Source organism: Schistocerca gregaria, chromosome 1 (assembly GCF_023897955.1).
Source record: "Schistocerca gregaria isolate iqSchGreg1 chromosome 1, iqSchGreg1.2, whole genome shotgun sequence".
Classification (NCBI taxonomy): Eukaryota; Metazoa; Arthropoda; class Insecta; order Orthoptera; family Acrididae; genus Schistocerca; species Schistocerca gregaria.
This window is the reverse complement of record NC_064920.1, coordinates 480,542,225-480,555,858: the sequence shown is the minus strand read 5'-3', so window position 1 is coordinate 480,555,858 and position 13,634 is coordinate 480,542,225.

The window sequence follows — 13,634 nt, the reverse complement described above, 5'->3', positions numbered from 1 at the left end:
AGCTGGCCGCAGGATTTCATACTTGCCTGACCTGGTTCACTTTCTGTTCCTGGCGGGAGTGTCAACAAGCGCGACAGGAAACGACAGCGTTTCATGACGTTATCAGGTCAGGCGGAAAGCAGGACATGGCGCTTTGCGCGAACTGGGTAGCTACTATCAGCAGGAGCTTAGCAAAGCAATACGACTGAGAAGTACCACGTCACCTGTTTACGTGAGGTAAGATGCTGCGTCGCTAATGCCAGACGGCGTACAGAATATTGTTATGGACCAGTCTGCAGGTATAACAAACGTGTTAAGCAAATAGGGCGCAATATGAATCGCTGATACATTCGTATTAGGAAAAACCTATGCGGTAATTGCAACTTGGTTGGTTGGTTGGCTGGTTTGTAGGATTGAAGGGAGCAGACTACTAGGCCCATAGATCCTTTTTTCCATGAACATGACACCCCCACAAGGAATAAAAACAAACACTGGAGATGACAATAGACGACACAGGACAAGAAAGACACAGACAGAGACAAGGAAAAAAGAATTAAAATCACACTGAGTGTGACTGGGATTGGCCGACCATAGATACAAAAAAAGGAAAAGCCAACCACCAAGAATCGCACTAAAAACACCGTCTAAAATCGTAGGCCAAAGGCCAGTCTCAACAGAAAGAAAAAAGGACAAACACTTAGATCAAGCGATAAAACCCCCCTGGACGAATAAAACTCAAAACTAAATCTGCCATCGCAACGTCATCTGATAAAAGTGCAGGAAGCGTATCAGGCAGCACAAACGTCTGCCTGATCGGAGTTTAAAGCCGGCAGTCCAACAGGATGTGGACCACAGCCAAAGCTGACCCGCAGCGAGATATATGTGGGTCCCCGCTTCGCAATAAATAGCTGTGCGTTATACAGATCTGGTCAATGCTCAGCCGGCGGAGGACAACAGATTCCTTGCGAGGTACCCGCAAGGAGGCGCGCCACGCTCCGGTAGCCTCCTTGATGGCCCGAAGTTTGTTGGGCGAAGGCAGCGAGCGCCATTCACTCTCCGAAAGGCCAATCTCCGAGGCTGGTGCACCGACAGCCTGTTTGGTCAGCGTGTCAACACGTTCATTTCCCGGGATGCCTACATGACCCGTGGTCCACACAAAGACCACAGAGAGGCCGCAACTGGCAAGAGTATGGAGGGACTCCTGGATAGGAGTGACGTTGGGTCAACGCCATCCGATATTTCACACTATAAATACTCCAGCATTTAATTTCAGAAGGAAGGAGTTGGTCAGAAGGACCGAGGGTGTACAGGACGCGCGCACTCTGTTCCCTGAGACGGTATTAACGCTAGGTGTAAATCTGTTGTAGATTTCCTGCTCGTACTCAACACCGCCAACAGCCGCCAGAGAGATGTCTTCCTCCCCGTAAGCACCAACCACGAGTTCGGCGCTGCTGAGAGCTTCAAATGCAGATGGGAAGGCCTGGGGTCTTCCGTGTCGACTTGGGCCAGGAAACCAGCGTTCGTGACACTTCAGCTTAGCCAAGGGGTCTACAAGCACGGCAGGCCAGGTTCTGCGCACTTCTCGACCACACGACAACCGTCATAGAGGTTCAGAGGGCAGAGACAAGCCACAGTTACGGGAGGAGATCGAGGACCTCCTAGGCCGGAGTGTGTAAGCCAGATACGCACGCGCCACCTTCTTCGAGTGCGAGGGTGGAGACGCAGCATTCACTTCTTGAGTAGCTGTCGGGCACTCGCGGCGCTCCCGGACAATGAGCGGTAGAGGACCGCCGTAGCATCGCTAAAGGAGAGAGGTGTTTGTTGTCATAAATGGTTGAAATACACTTTTCTTTTTCTGTGCCCATCGGCGTACACAGGTTACAACCACCTCCTCTTCCCTGAACCAGCAAGTGGCGAACTGGGAGAGTGCCTCCTGACACACCATCCATCTGTCACGCCTCCCAATAGAACTGCTGAAAAGCCATAGCAACAGTTCTAAACTCTTTTTATTTTTAAGTAAGCCTTCTTGAAAAAAGGAACAATTCTTATTCGTAAAATCTGCATTGGTTTGAAATATTACGTTATTATATAAAATCGGAAAAGTGATCAGTGCCATTTTAATAACAACGCCGACACATGGCATAAGCGCTGGCACAGCACTGCTGTAACAATAATAGCCTTGTTACCGTTCTTCGTGCATTAAGGCACGTGTGTACATTCAGTGTACAAGTCTACACCCCTCCTGTTCTATACAGTAGTCTCTCACTGTCGTCGCTGGACATCCGTTGTATTGCAGAATAGCACCAACACTTTTATGAAATGACACAACAGTGAAGTACAATGCTTCATTTGCTTTAAAAGATTAAAGATTTATCTTCCATTTCTATGAAATCATACAAGAGGAAGGAAATTACGGCAACAGTAATAAATTAAAAACTTAACAATTCATTCATAGTACACAGTAAAAATAAGAAGTACCTGATCTGGTGTCTGTGTGAACATAATATGCCTTTATATGCTTGTAGGCCTTTAAAACGGACAAATTAATAACCCCTTCAGTACTGACTACTCGTAAAGCTTAGAAAATGGTGTGATCTCCAATTACATAATTTTTGACTAGATATGCAAAATATTACGATCTGTAGGAGAAATTGGTTGATGTTTTGTAGTATTCAGCCACTGTTCAACTTCGGAGGAAAGCAGTAATAGGTGGATGGACTGAGTTTTATTACATTTGTCTACTGAATTTAATAGTTTCATCTTACGTATCTTAAAACTGAGAATTTCAATTTTTTTTCAATCGTTGTTCTGTTTCTGAGTTTATTATAAGAAATAATAGGAATAAAAAACAGAAAATCGATTATTTCAGTAATCGGTTATTTTGAACGGTTTTAACAGGTTAAACTGGCATGCAAAATAATCGACATAAGCTAAAACCGTTTGTTTCAGTGATAACCGCCATCGCTAGGGCAAACGCCGTACCGCAGTGGCGCGGAGAAAGCCGAGGCGAACAATTTGATACACGACACGTTTATGAAGCCAGGGAGAAACCTTAAACAGGCCTACAAAATACACTTAAGCGCTTTCTCGCTGCGAGAGAAGCTGACTATCCTCCCGCCTTCTTATTCCACCGTCTTACGTTAACGTCAGTAAATTAACTTTTCCCGTGAGGACGATGAAAATGCTTCAACAATTAATGCAAAACCCAATTACGTCTTCGATTCAGTATAAACTTAGCCCTTAAAACCACAACTGTCTTGTAGTAAGGAAGCAAAAATTTTTCAACGTTAAATTTTCACAATATTGTGAGATAACTTTTACATTTTGTAAGTGTATTTTCAAGGGGTTTTTAATATTAAGGGCTATGTTAGTCAAAATCTGACGTGGCGCACATTCGCTCTACCTTATTGGGCTTTTGTAAGTCAATTCGAGGTTGTTTTCCACCTTCATAGACCACACGTGTCTTACACACATTGTTTGTCTCAACTTCATTGTAAACATTTCTCGTTTACACCGTGCGCAGCTTCCATATGTTGTTGAAAACCCACAAAACTGCTCATCTCTCTAAACTATGAAATTTATGTATTGATGTCTATAGCACCACATCTTCTCCTTAACTACTAGATCGATTTTAACCAAACTTGGTACGCACTGTACTTAGCACCTATAAAGAAACACTGTGAGGGTTAGAACCACCTACCTCTGAAAGGGGTGGGGGCGGGTGCGAAACAGATCTGAAGATCAGCTAAACGCAAATCTCAGAGATCCATACGTCATGTTATTGAAGCAGGCGTCCCCTCGTGGTGTCGAGATGTGGATCAGCATCTTGTTACAGCTGTGACTGCCCCATGCCAGCGCTTATGTACAAAACCAATGTCCGGTGTGCCGGACGAAACACAAAACTTAGCTCAGACTTACTCAGACGCACGGAGTGCAGCAAAAGCGATTGCTTCCCTTCGAAGCCAAAACGCAAGTCATTAATTTCTGTAACTATCTGGTCCTGTCCAACAGTAACAGTTTTCTTACAAACTTGTAAGGTAGCAGATTTTGCACCTTACATTATGGTAAATCAGTTCTAATACACCGAATAATAATTGATAATTGGCCCATCGGTAGGAGATAATGGACACAGAAAAGGAAGTTGTGTTTGTCATATCAGACTAACGAGATGGGCTCAGAGGCTGGAACACTGCCGGAACCCCTAAGGAAGGTGTTTATGTCATGTCAAAATAACGGGATGGCCGCGGCCGGACCACTTTGTCGGCTGGCACTTTAGACCGCCAAAGACGTTCGGAGAGGCTGGGCCATCACAGCAAGAAGCGAGAAAGAGCTATATGCGAAAGAGAGAAAGACGATTTCGCGCCACAGTGCAAAATTTGCGGAAGACTGTGACGGGATTGGCGCAGAGCGCGTAGAGATACGTGTTAAAAGTTTGGTGGCAACAGTAACCGCGGGAGAATTCTGTGTCGTGATTGGGTACAAACGCGCACGGATACATGAAAGTCTGTGTCGTGATTGACTACCAACGCGCAGAACGGCCAGGTTTGCAAAATCTCTGAAGGAGGACTCTGGAGTCGGCTTTGGAGGAGAGCAGTCGCGGTGTCTGGCTTCCCTGCTTGGAGAGCGTGGAGAGACGTAGGTTGGAGAAGTTACCGGCATTGAGTCCAGTGGTTACTCTCCACGTCTGAACAGTTTAGAGCATACGACTCCACACACGTAGCATATCTGTTCCTCTGAGGAGAGAAACAGATTTGTACTAACTTGTGGTGTTCATATGCAATCTGAAGTGTACCTTCGCTGCCGCGCACTTGAGTCGACCAACTACTCTTGGCATATGTGCAAGTAGCTTGAGTATTGACTAGTGACGGACTCCGCAATTGAACACTTACTTACAGGAGTTTACGGGAGCGAAACACGTCCACGTTGGAGATTAAAGCCAAGCTCGCTCACGGGAAAGACGGCATCACGACGTTGGCTGGGCCGACCGTCTTGATAATCACGGAGATTCACGTTGATATTAGCAATCACCAGCCAGAGTAGGGCACTGTAATTCTAAATGAGTTCGTATTCCGCTAGCTCTTTGACTGGCGCTCTCTGAGTCTGTGTCCGTGCAAGCAAAATTGCAATAGAGTCACTTGCGAGTTGAGCGTTGACTTATGTAATTAGGAAAAGAGGATACATTGTGCCAGTTAGGTTATCGAGTGTATTGTATTGTCATGGTATGCTAGAAATATTGCTCATCCTGTTCTGAATAAACCTTAAAATTGGTATCATACGCTAATCACCGCATTATTGATTTAGTAGCTAGCAATCACCATATTTTTGTTTAATAATTAGAGTGTAATGATAGTTTCGATGCAAATGATACTGGGGCCATAACCACGCGTTTAAACAGAGCCAACTTAAGTCAGATAGCAACTCAAGGTCGACTAAGACTACCAATAGATATTTTTTCAATACATCGATAATTATACAATAAACCACCCGTACGTTGCAAACTACCCACCCAATCACCGTCACTCCCGCTCGATGTCTATGCGCCTTCCGGCTGTCCAGCCAGCTTTACTTTTGGGAGGCGCCCGTTGTCTGAGGTCACTGCCCCAAGCGCCACACTGGCGCCTTTTTCAGAATTCACGGAAAGTCCCTCTGCTGCCTGGCGACGGCGCCGCCTTTGTCTGTTATGGGCGTCCGGTACAGGGTAAGATCAAACGGACGCTTCGGCACAGGATGCCGACTTGGGCGGCCCTCTGTGGGTGTTAAAAAATCTCCACCCGGTTGCTCAGCAACGACCCCGCTTGCAGTGATTTCCTTCAAGGAACCAAGTCATGGAAGAGTTCATCATAATTTGTGATTTTCACTGCATTGCAGCTTGTGCTCATAGTGCGTTTTAATAGACCTGTGATAGTTATAATTATGCGTGCGGAACCCTTAACTTCATCTCCGCACTTCGCTCGTTACCATGGCAACTCTCAATTCAGTAACAGAAATGCAAATTGGTGGAAAATGTGGGCCTTGCTCTTGCACTGCATGACCCAGATACCACGCCGCCTTAGACTGTCGGTTCACTGTTGAGCAGCACATTTTATGTATAATATCCAAGAATACACGAAAAACTGTTATTTTTAACTAGTAAGGACGATACCCGGAGATAGGTTTTGCACATAAGCGATCGCGTGGAGCAGTCAAGCTGTAACAAGACGCTGATCCACATGTGACACCAGGAGGGGAACGCTTGCTGCAGTTTCGACTTTGCAGACAACGGCTGTTGATATACTTTCCGGGATGTGAGGTCGTGGTCCAAGAACTTTTTCTGCTCTGCCTTCTGCTCTTGGACCACGACCTCACATCCCGGAAAGTATATCAACAGCCATGTCACCCGATCGTGAAAGCCTGCATTCTATTTGCAGACAACACCACAAGGTAAATGTACCCAGCTCTGACGGTATTCAAATCGCTCTTGCCGAAGCTAGTTGTGGGCCATATATGCAATACAGTGCAAGCTCAAAGCGTAGTATTCTTCTCTATGTCAATAACCTTCATGTTGATAGATCAATCAACTAGAGTCTCGTGTGCTCTGTCAGTTACTGAGGGGAGTGGGTGCCAATCTGTATTGAAAACTGCAAAAAAATTAGTACTCAGATGTTAGTTGTCATTTTTATCTGCGCATATTGTGCTATAATTAATCAGGAGGCACCAACGCATCGTGTTTATTGTGAAGTTATTGTAAAAACCTAGTATTCATAAAAATTTGTTTCATTCTGCAAAGTATTTCTGGCTTTCAGTTACAAAATTACCCACCAGTCCCCTCAATCCACTATTTCATTTAGGGGATTATTTTTGTGATATAATTAAATTGATTCTTACGATATGTGTGATATGCGCCTTCACATGGCATGATTCTTCAAGAGGGGTAGGGAAATAAAAGTAGGATATTGCGTATAGGAGTCATATCAAGGGTATTGTTTGTGGAATCCCGAGTAAGCGTAATGCACGAACTGCACACCGCCTCACGCTGAGATCTACTCGGAGGACGCCTCGCAACAATAGTATACTATGTACAAAAATTAACTCTTCAGAATGAGTACTCATCGTAAACGCAAAGAACAAATTGTGGCGCTTGGTACATAAATGCCTGCAATAGGCTTTCCTATGTTTTCAAAAATCCTAATACCTACAATAGCTGCCCGCCACTTCTTCACTGAAGTGCTCCTAGCTTCCATCACACAAACTATTCTCAGACATCTATATGCAATGAGAAAGAATACAACTGGGGACAATGTGTTCAACGATTAACATCTAACTGCAAAATATTCACCGCAGACCCCATAGTTACTAAGAATGGCATTAATTGGAGAATACGAGTCCAAAAGATCTTCATTTGTATTGAAATCACAATTATCCATTTTATATTTCGAAATTATAATACATAGGAAAGTATCGAAATTAGATATGAGGAAATATGTTCTCTGGGTGAAGCACAGGGTACACGGAAATGGCAATCTTCTCTCGTTACAAAAAAAAAAAAAAATGTTCAAAATTGTGTGAAACCGTATGGGACTTAACTGCTAAGGTCATCAGTCCCTAAGCTTACACACTACTTAATCTAAATTATCCTAAGGACAAACACACATACCCATGCCCGAGGGAGGACTCGAACCTCCGCCGGGACCAGCCTCTCTCGTAACATACGACAATGTCTAAGTATATATAGGTTAACTTCAAACAAAGATTTTCACCGTGAATAAACGATATTCATACAGAGGGTAACTCTTATGCCAACATTAACGAAAAACTCGGGAACTTAAGCACAGAAACCTATGCAATACGAATCACAAAGAAATTGTTGGGAATACAAAAAAAAAAAAAATGGTTCAAATGGCTCTGAGCACTATGGGACTCAACATCTTAGGTCATAAGTCCCCTAGAACTTAGAACTACTTAAACCTAACTAACCTAAGGACATCACACACACCCATGCCCGAGGCAGGATTCGAACCTGCGACTGTAGCAGCCCCGCGGCTCCGGACTGCAGCGCCAGAACCGCACGGCCACCGCGGCCGGCATTGGGAATACATTCAGTAGTTGTCGCCTGTTGTGTATTTATAGTACAGTTACGAAGTATTCGTTATTTAGGAAAGCGTGACAGCTGACACTAAACAGGGTAAAGGTGTTCTGAAATGACTACATCCTTTTGGATTTTGTGATGGTAGACTTTTATTTTTCCGTTACCAGCTTGAAGCAAACTTCATAGCATAGTTCTCAGTGCTCGTTCATTGCACTTTGGGCCCATTGTGTTGAATTATCTGACCCCACAGGTCTAATTACGGTTCATAAATCACTTTGGAAAACATAATTTATGTTTTTCAATAATGTTCATTACACAATTCTACAAAGACATTGCCGATCTTCAGTGGCCGAGCGGTTCTAGGCGCTTCAGTCTGGAACCGCACGACCTGTACGGTCGCAGGTTCGAATCCTGCCTCGGGCATGGATGTGTGTGATGTCCTTAGGTTACTTAGGTTTAAGTAGTTCTAAGTTCTAGGGGACTATGGCGTCAGATGTCAAGTCCCATAGTGCTCAGAGCCATTTGAACTATCTTTTTACAAATACATTGCTACGTATAACAGCTCCCACGTGCATTACAGGATATAAATCAACTATATTGTGCAACGGATAAAACTTTTATTGTACAAAGTTGCAGTTGAGCATAGAAATTATTATAACTCATGCCAACGTGTTCAAAGGTGCCTCTTTATCAACACTTTTATTTCCTCACAATATCTTTTTCCTTTTTATGTACAGGGTGTTTCAAAAATAACCGGTATATTTGAAACGGCAATAAAAACTAAACGAGCAGCGATATAAATACACCGTTTGTTGCAATATGCTTGGGACAACAGTACATTTTCAGGTGGACAAACTTTTGAAATTACAGTAGTTACAATTTTCAACAACAGATGGCGCTGCAAGTGATGTGAAAGATATAGAAGACAACGCAGTCTGTGGGTGCGCCATTCTGTACGTCGTCTTCCTGCTGTAAGCGTGTGCTGTTCACAACATGCAGTTGTGCTGTGGACAACATGGTTTATTCCTTAGAACAGAGGATTTTTCTGGTGTTGGAATTCCACCCCCTAGAACACAGTGTTGTTGGAACAAGACGAAGTTTTCAACAGAGGTTTAATGTAACCAAAGGACCGAAAAGCGATAGAAGAAAGGATCTGTTTGAAAAATTTCAACGGACTGGGAACGTGACGGATGAATGTGCTGGAAAGGTATGGCGACCGCGTACGGCAAGCACAGAGGGCAACGCGCAGCTAGTGCAGCAGGTGATCCAACAGCGACCTCGGGTTTCCGTTCGCCGTGTTGCAGCTGCGGTCCAAATGACGCCAACGTCCACGTATCGTCTAATGCGCCAGAGTTTACACCTCTATCCACATAAAATTCAAACAGGGCAACCCCTCACCGCCGCTACCATTGCTGCACGAGAGACATTCGCTAACGATATAGTGCACAGGATTGATGTCGGCGATATGCATGAGGGCAGCATTTGGTTTACTGACGAAGCTTATTTTTACCTGGACGGCTTCGTCAATAAACAGAACTAGCGCATATGGGGAACCGAAAAGCCCCATGTTGCAGTCCCATCGTCCCTGCATCCTCAAAAAGTACTGGTCTGGGCCGCCATTTCTTCCAAAGGAATCATTGGCCCATTTTTCAGATCCGAAACGATTAATGCATCACGCTATCTGGACATTCTTCGTGAATTTGTGGCGGTGCAAACTGCCTTAGAAGACACTGCGAACACCTCGTGGTTTATGCAAGATGGTGCCCGGCCACATCACACGGCCGACGTCTTTAATTTCCTGAATGAATATTTCGATGATCGTGTGATTGCTTTGGGCTATCCGAAACATACAGGAGGCGGCGTGGATTGGCCTCCCTATTCGCCAGACATGAACTCCTGTGACTTCTTTCTGTGGGGACACTTGAAAGACCAGGTGTACCGCCAGAATCCAGAAACAATTGAACAGCTGAAGCAGTACATCTCATCCGCATGTGAAGCCATTCCGCCAGACACTTTGTCAAAGGTTTCGGGTAATTTCATTCAGCCGGCCAGAGTGGCCGAGCGGTTCTAGGCCCTACAGTCTGGAACCACGCGGCCGCTACGGTCGCAGGTTCGAATCCTGCCTCGGGCATGGATGTGTGTGATGTCCTTAGGTTAGTTAGGTTTAAGTAGTTCTAAGTTCTAGGGGACTGATGACCTTAGAAGTTAAGTACCATAGTGCTCAGAGCCATTTGAACCATTTTTTTAATTTCATTCAGAGACTACGCCATATTATTGATACGCAGACCGCAGCGCCATCTGTTGTTGACAATTGTAACTACTGTAATTTCGAAAGTTTGTCTGCCTGAAAATGTACTGTTGTCCCAAGCATATTGCAACGTGTATTTCTATCGCTGCTCGTTTAGTTTGTATTGCCGTTTCAAATATACCGGTCATTTTTGAAAGACCCTTTATCAAGATGTTTATATTTGTTACATTAGATGAGATCTTGCACTAATCTCTTCAGATCTATTAACAGTAGCTCTTCAGATACATTTTTCTGTGACCACTGTGAAAACGTAAGCTCTTGTCCAATTACTTAAACCTAACAAACCTAAGGACATGACACACATCCATGCCCGAGGCAGTATTCGAACCAGCGACCGTAGGTCATCAGTCCCCTAAAACTTAGAACTACATAAACCTAACTAACCTAAGGACATCACACGCATCCATGCCCGAGGTAGGATTCGAACCTGCGACCGTAGCGGTCGCGCGGTTCCAAACTGAAGCGCCTAGAACCGCTCGGTCACACCGGCCGGCTAAGCTCTTGTCTTTTCGCCTTATGATCTCGACCAATTCTGCTCATTGGCGGATGAGGAACATGTGTTCTTCTTTGTCTGAAGTAGTTCGCCAGCACTCGTGGTCATCTGTTGTTTAGATTTGGTATAGTATGTATGAAAAGGCACTTTCGGATGTTGAAAGAAGGTGCCATTTCTGTTTGGTCAAGGTCCACGACATTGAGCAGGCACTCCAGTTGATAATGATGTAGTGAGACGATCTCAGTTTAGCTTTCTGTGATAGAGGTTAGTTTTACGTGGCGAGATTAGTTTGGGAAGACTTAGAAGTATTACTTTGCGCTCAAAGGTTGCTACCACTAGTGCTTGGAACATAGTCATGGCATCACTGATTGCTTTATTCAGTTACATGCTGTTCAAAATTCATCTATGTTAATTAGTCATGTCATTTAAGATTCTTTTAATGAGTCAGGGTTACAAATTTTAGATGGTGATGCCTTGATTTGTAAAATTGGATGTGGGATGGGCTATCTTTAAAGAGCTGTAAAGTTTTTCTGCTGTCTTTAGGGTCAATACATTCTTTGGCAAACCTCGAAATATTTATTTCTTCTCCATGGATTTTAATTCCTACTACAAATTTTTCTTTTTGTTCCTTTACTGCTTGCTCATTATTCAGATAGAATAACATCGGAGACGTCATTCTCAAGCACTGCTTTCCTTTCGTGCCCCTCGAATCTTGTAACTGCAGTCTGGTTCGTAAAGAAATTGTAAATAGCCTTTCGCTCCCTGAATTATACCTCTGATATCTTCATAATTTGAAAGAGAGTATTCCAGACAACATTGTCAAAAGCCTTCTCTAAGTCTAAAAATGCTATAAACGTAGTTTTGTCTTTCCTTAACCTGTCTTCTAAGAGAAGTCATAGGGTCAGTACTGCCTCACGTGTTCCTACATTTCTATGGAATACAAACTGATCTTCCCCAAGGTCGGCTTCTACCAGTTTTTCCATTCGTGTTAGTATTCTGCAGCAGTGACTTATTAAACTAATAGCCCGGCAATTTTCACATCTGTCAACACCTGCTTTCTTTGGGATTGGAATTATCATATACTTCTTAAAGTCTGAGGTATTTCGCCTGTCTCATACATCTTGCTCGCCATATGGTAGAGTTTTGTCAGGGGTGGCTATCCCAAGACTATCAGTAGTTCTAACGGATTTTTGTCTACACCCGGGGCGTTGTTTCGATTTAAGTATTTTAGTGTCTTGTCAAATTCTTCACTGAGCATCACGTCTCTCATTTCATCTTCACCTACGTCCACTTCCATGTCCTCAATATTGCCCTCAAGTAATTCGCTCTTGTATAGATCCTCTATATACTGCTTCCACCTTTCTGCTTTTCCTTCTTTGTTTAGGACTGGTTTTCCATTTGAGTTCTTGATGTTCATGCAAGTGGTTCTCTTTTCGCCAAAGGTCTCTTTAATTTTCCTGTAGGTAGTATCAAAAATGGTTCAAATGGCCGTGTGCACTATGGGACTTAACAGCTGAGGTCATAGTCCCCTATAACTTAGGACTACTTAAACCTAACTAACCTAAGGACATCATACACATCCATGCCCGAAGCAGGATTCGAACCTGCGACCGTAGCGGTCGCGCGGTTCCAGACTGAAGCGCCTACAACCACTCGGCAGCACCGGCCGGCTAGATAGTATCTATCTTCTCTATATCCTTACATTTGTCCTCTAGCAATCCGATTTAGCCATTTTGCACTTCCTGTCGAACTAATATTTTAGACGTTTGTATTCCTTTTTCGCCCGCTTCATTTATTGTATTTTTATATTTTCTCCTTTCATCAATTAAATTCAGCGTTACCCAAGGATTTCTACTAGCCCTCCTCTTTTTACCTGTGTGGCCCTCTGCTGCCTTCACTGTTTCATCTGTCAAAGCAACCCATTCTCTATCTATTGTATTTCTTTCTTCTGTTCTTGTCAATGCTTGTTCGCTAATGCTCCCTCTGAAGTTCTCTACAACCTCTGGTTCTTTCAGCTTATCCATGTCCCATCTCCTTAAATCCCATCCTTTTGCAGTTTCTCCAGTTTTAATCTACAGTTCGTAACAAATAAATTGTGGTCAGAGTCCACATCGGTCCCTAGAGATGTCTTACAATTGAAAACCTGGTTCCTAAATCTCTGTCTTACCATTATATAATCTATCTGAAACCTTCTGAGGTCTCCAGGTCTCTTCCACGTATACAACCTTCTTTCATGATTCTTAAACCAAGTGTTAGCTAGGATTAAGTTATGCTCTGTGCAGAATTCTACTAGGTGTCTTCCTCTTTTATTCCTTACCCCCACCTCGAGTCGATATACACCCCTTCTCTTCCTTTTCCTACTATTGAATTCCAGTGCCCCATGGCTATTAAATTTTCGTCTCCCTGAACTATCTGATAATTTCTTTTATCACATCACACATTTCCTCAATCTCTTCGTATCTGTGGATCTAGTTGGCTATAAACTTGTACTACTGTGGTATGCGTGGGCTTCGTGTCTATCTTGTCTACAATAATGTGTCCACTGTGCTGTTCGCAGTACCGTATCCGCGCTCCTATTTTTTTATTCATTATTAAACTTACTCCTGCATTACCGCTATTTATAAGCCTGTATTCACCTGACCAGAAGTCTTGTTCCTACTGCCACCGAACTTCATTAATTCCCACTATATCTAACTTTAACCAATCCATTCCCCTTTTTAATTTTTCTAACCCACCTGCCCGATTAATGGATCTTTCATTGCACGCTGCGATTCGTAGAACGCCATTTG